Source organism: Prunus persica, chromosome G6 (assembly GCF_000346465.2).
Source record: "Prunus persica cultivar Lovell chromosome G6, Prunus_persica_NCBIv2, whole genome shotgun sequence".
NCBI classification, from domain to species: Eukaryota; Viridiplantae; Streptophyta; class Magnoliopsida; order Rosales; family Rosaceae; genus Prunus; species Prunus persica.
In genome coordinates this window covers 700,901-707,019 of record NC_034014.1, presented here as the reverse complement: position 1 = coordinate 707,019, position 6,119 = coordinate 700,901, and the positions used below count along the sequence as shown (strand labels likewise).

Below are 6,119 nucleotides of genomic sequence, written 5' to 3'. Positions count from 1 at the left end.
TGATTAAAATATCATAAAAAAGACTGACATAAAGATATATAGGGCCTTGAGGAGTAATTTGCTCTGCACTAAGTAAAGCCTACCATAATTAAATAACTTGAAAGCGTCTTCCCCATTTGACAACATCCCAAAGGAAGACATAGTGGTGGTTACAGTCCGGATTGAATTGGTTTCTCCTTAAAATTATTGTCGAACTAATTACAATATAATGGTTTGATTTGGTTTGATTTTGACAAAACATATTAAAAAACAATGTCAAATTAATAGATAAAAATCCATATATAGTTATAGTTGTTACGCGGCATGAACGAAACCCTTACAATTGAAACCTTATCGAGTCAAAAGGTAGATCAAACTGCTTTAGTTTGTACGTCCACGTAATTTTCCTCTCACGAGCTTCAAGATCTCAGGTATCTGCGAAGCACAACAAAAGTTGAATCAATACATGGATGATTTTATCTGTACATCAAGCATTCACGACACTAGGTTGTGCGTGTTGTGTTTTTGGCTTACCATACATAGGTTGTATGTCCTGACTTGTTTTGGACGTGGTTGACGTGTTCCAACCTTTTTTTGTGCGGGATTTCTAGCTAATCTAATAGGGTTTATGTTTCCTATTCTTAAGTAGACTTGTAACCTAAGTCAAATAAGCTATAAATAGGATTTTTGGGGCTAGGTTAAAGGTATAATCTAGAAAACAAGGGGGCATCAAATTGGGTTTGAGCCAAAATGGTGAGGGGTAAATAGAGAGCTAGGGTTTGAGAGAATAGAGAGCTAATAGGCTTTTCTTGTAAACCAAAGTTGTTCTTATTCTTCTCGTGAAATTTCTAAAGGGGATCATTGGAGAGGACGTAGGCACGTTACTGAACATCTATAAATTTCTTGTGTTTCCTGGTTGGTTTGTTTACTTTTGTGTGTGTGCACTCAATTTCCTTCAACGTTGGTGTGGTTTGTTTTTTTACATAGTCCATTGATAACAAGATATTGTGTGTTTCCGCATAATAGTGCACAATAGTGCGAACCGACAACCAAGTACCCATTAATAGATATAAGAATGCCTTCCAACTAAATCCCAAAAATATATAACTTTGTACTAAATCCACAAATAAATAGTAACGAATCCCAACATCCTACCTATATCCCATTTTGAAAAGCTTTTTTTCCCCACATTTTTCATGTTTCAAGTAAATTTTCATTGTTTCTGTAAAATTTTACTTCATGTTTTCACAGATTTTCTAAAATACGAACAACCGATATTTCCACCGAATCAACAATTTCATCCTTGCACACAGGTACCCCGAAAATATAAAAGTAAGATAGAGAAAGCTTGACAAATCACCAATCAAAAGAAGAAAACAACTTACTCCAGCATAATGTTGCAATATTGGTGAATAATGATCAAGGGCCATGTATATTTTTTCAACCAAGCTCGATAGAGTGTCCACCTCCTGCCCCAAAAGATCAACCTGAAATCCAGTGAGAAATGATCCATTAAATATACCACAAAATTACACGCTTATTACAGTATCTGTAAAAAACTTACAAAGTATGTTCTTATGACTTGGGAATAAAAACTTTGAAGGCTATCTTTGTAATCAAATTTGATATAACTATATACTAAAAATATATCTAATTGAACCTTCAAACACATATAACTCCAAGACGTTTTCAAGTAGAAAACAAAACAAAACTAAAGCTTAATACTGTGAAACCGAAAGGAAATCGGAATCAGTAATGGAAGATATATAACTTCAAATCATATTTACAATACCATTCTATCATCCAATAATACATCTCAAACCATCTTCTCCCGTATATGCAAGCAACTATTCAATTCCATGAGTTTCATAGCATGAAAGACAATCCGAAGCCGAAACATCAAGTTGAAATATGCATAATACCTATCTGATTTACATACCTCGGCTTCAGCTTTTAGAAGGTCAGAACATTTCCTTTCAAATCCCTGCTTGTATAGAATCGTTCTTTTTACAAGTACTTTAGCTTTTTGTTTAAGCGAATGCGATTGAGAACTCAAACTCTTCAACCTGGAAACAAAATCACAGAAATACGAAAGGCATTTAAGGTTAAAGCACAGAATTAGAGCACGAAAGGCACTTACAGGTAAAGCACTTATAGGTAACAATAACTGAGTAACTACCTTGAACATTTTCCTGAAATATCTTGTGTTACTCTACATTCAAAATCAGTAATCGCTCTCAATAATCCACAGCTATAGACAACTAATGATTTCAATTGCTGCTTGAACTCCCTTTCTTTTGCTTCAAACAAAGACACAGCATTCTGCTTCTCTTGGTTGACATCAAGAAGCATCTGATCTAACTTGCAAATTTCTGCCTTATGTCTTTCAACCAAATTACGATGTGCAGCATTTGATTCACCCCTTAAATTTTCAAGCTCTTGAGCAGCTAGTTCACATCGCTCCTTTTCCTTTTCCAAGGCAGCTGCTGCCTCTTGTTCCAATCGCTTCTTTGCTTCTGCCAGAAAGAGTATTTTTTGGTTCAACTTTTCTTTGTTTGCAACCTCAACTTCTAGTTGTTTTCCTTTTTCTAGATTTTCCATCTCAGCATCCTTCAAGGCTTCTCTGAATATAACTACAACTATTTCTTGCATGATGATGGACTCCATATTCAAATGTTCAATTTCACCCCTTACATTTTCAAGCTCTTGAGCAGCTAATTCATATCGCTCCTTATCCTTTTCCAAGGCAGCTGCTGCATCTTGTTCCAATCGCTCCTTTGCTTCTGCCAGAAAGAGCTGGCTAGAAGATCCACCATTGTGCTCTGACATTTTCTCTGCAGCTTCAGAAACTTGTAGTGAAAGGCACTTAATTTCCCTCTTCTTATCTGTGAGCAAATCTCTGAGCTGGCGTTTTCTGAAAGGAGTGATTCCAGTCTGTCTTTCAAACGGCTAAGACTTTCTTCATCGATACCAAATGTAGCTTTTGGCTCATTTTCGACAAGAATGTCATCTAATTTAGAAATAACCTCAGATATTCTCCTCCTCAGCATGTCAAACTCCTTATTCTTCTTTGATGGCAAAGAAGATCCCCGTTCTTTCAACAATTCCCTCCTGAGGCTGAACAGTTGTTCAGTCATATCTTGCATTTTAGACTCACGATTTCTCTTCAACTCAGTCATCTCAGTATTAGAATAATTTATCAGTTCATCTCTTGACATATTTATTTCTGACTTATCATGCGCGCCATTTTCTTCCCAACTAGATGATGATGATGATGGTGATGATGTTGATGTTGGTGATGATGTTGCTGGAGATGGAGATGATGATTTAAGATCGTTCAAAACCTTCCGGTGGGGACGGTCTCCCTTCTTAAAATTATTACTTTCTTCGTCACCTTCCAAAGATACATGAGAAAATAGCTGCCCAAAGTCAGAAACAGATAGTGATATAGAAATGGCGTCCAATTCCTGCTGTAAACCTGATATCCACTCTTTCATCCTTCCATGCCCATTCACATTTTTATCACTATAAAACTGGTCCCAAATTTTTTCTTCGAATCTCCAAATGCAATTCCTCATCACAAATGCTTCAATTTCTGCTTTTAACTCCTGTTCCTGTTGCCACTCACGTACATCAGCCTTTGACAAGCGAACCATTTGTTCCACCTGTTGAAAGCCAGTTTCTATTGCACTCTTTAGACAATTAAGCGTCCTATCTACACCAATCCCCCATCTGTCAGAAACTTTATGTTGCAGTATGTCACTCAAACCCAACAACTCAGAAATTATCTTAACTGAGCTGCCTCTTATGCTATCAATTTCTGCCTCGAGCTTCTTAAACTCCTCTTTAGTTGCTCCTCTTAAGCTGCTCAAAGATTGTTCTATTCTATCGTACTCTAAAATAGCTTCAAGAGAGCTAGGATGTATCTTGTCTTTGGTACCTTGTTTAACAAGTCTGTTTGACTCCTGGCTTATTGCTAAAGACGCCAAGAATTCATTTTCAACATCCTCATGGTAAACATGTAACATTTCTTTCAATTTAGTCACCTCTAGTTCTTTATCAGCAATTTTCTCTGCTGCCTCTTGTACCATACCCTTGATGACTGTGTCACTCACCACCCTAGACACGGTCAACCGGTAATTGATATCTTGCCAATAAGAATCAAATTCCTCAACAAGGTCAACATCCCCATTATCATTCTTCTTCACATCATTGCTAAGCTGCAACCCTCCATTGCATGATTGAACACCGTTACTCATGATTTATAAACTCTCCGCAGCTTCTTAGATTCTTTCGCATATAGAAAGAACATTACCAGCAAGACATTGTACAGAATACCCACTAACAACGTATAATCCCCAGAAAGTTATCACTTAGGCCCCAACAAATACCAATTTACTATGCAGACTTGTCGAACTGCAAAATTTCAGAAAGAAAAAAAAAATAAAAATTCAGAAGCTTACCCAGTGAGAATCGTAAACCATGATGAAAAAAAAAGTCCCAATAATTCTAATATTGTAGAATCAACTAAATTTCTTGGAAGTGTGAAACAAATTATAAACGGACCTGCTTAGGTCCCAACAAAAATGGAACAAAACAAAAGAGAGAAAGCAGTATCTAAGTCATTAAAAAAAAACACAGTACCTAACTCTAGTTATTTGTTTTTCCAATTTCGTTCGTTTCTACACGGACATAAGTCAAGCAGAAGTAACCATTGTTTTTCCCTCCGAGACCAAACAGAGTGAAAAGACCATATGGGGGGAGAGAGAGAGAGAGAGAGAGAGAGAGAGAGAGAGAGAGAGAACAAGCTGAAAGACCAAAAAGGATTATAAAATTCACCTTAGGGCCTGCCATGGCCCCGCCCCCGCCCCCCAACCCCTCCCACCCCCACCCCCCCAATTTTTCCCATACACTGTATTATATAGCTGCAGCTCATATTTTGAAGAATAACAGACCACCGTATAACCATTGTAGTGGCCCAATGCAATGATTGAATGCAACCCCTATAATCACTACATAATAATTTCATTCACAATTATATATTACATGTTTGTAGTCCCACAATTAATATAACGAAAAAAAAGAAGAAGAAAATGAAGCCATATTAGCCGATTGATCCTCCAATACTCAAAATCAATGACTTTGTTCATAGTCTATTATTTATTAAAACTTTCTTTTTAAAACTTGTGTTATGGTTCGGCCCCCAACACATACAATCCTAGCTCCCCATTCACCAAACCAATTGCATTAAAAAAATACAAATTAAATATTTAAAACTGGAAACACCAACGTACTTACCAGTGAAGAAGGCTGAATCAGGTGATGAAGAAAGATAAAGAAACATCGCAAGTGAAAGTGATGATGACAAACATGATTGCTTACTAAACAATTCCTTTGCTTGTATGCTTGGACAAACTACTTTTGTAGATGCTTAGTAAAACAAGCTCAAATACCAAAATGAACTATAATATTCAACTTTTTAACTATTCTTTTCTCAACTTGAGCTTTCACCAAATCAATTCCAGACCAAAAAATAGAAAATACAAATTAAATATTTATAACTGGAAGCACCAAAAAGTTACTTACCAGTGAAGAAACTGAGTCAAGTGATGAAGAAAGATAAAGAAATATCACAAGTGGAAAAAGTAATGATAATAAACATGATTGCTGACTAAACAATTGCTTTGTATGCTTGGACAAACTACCTTTCTGTGCTTCAAGTAAATCTTACCGAGTGATGTTAGGACAAACTACTTTTCTAGTGCTTTATTAAACTCACACACATTGATGTTATGACTCGAATCTAGGGTCATTCTTGGGAGAGCTTTTCTCCAAACTTACACGGTTACACCAATGGATCCTTAGCTAGAGAAAAAAGGTAATTGCACTAGAATTTTTCTCCTCCACGTGCTAAAAGTAACTACGTATAAAATACAACATTTTTATTATTTTTGGAGATACAGCGATCAGGGGTAGGGGAAGGAGCTCAATAACACATTACCAATTTTGCATAGATTAATTGGGAGGTTATAACCTCTTTTCCAGTTTGATTGATATTTACATGATGAGCTTTAGTGAAAACATGTGAAGCACCAGGTGTATTACATTAAGAAAGTCTATATCAATGTTATAAACTCCTC

The 6,119-nt window shown here is 36.2% G+C and overlaps 1 pseudogene; it reads right to left on the bottom strand.

Annotated features, from left to right (window-relative positions):
* On the bottom strand, window positions 243-5,266 carry LOC18772214 (annotated as a pseudogene).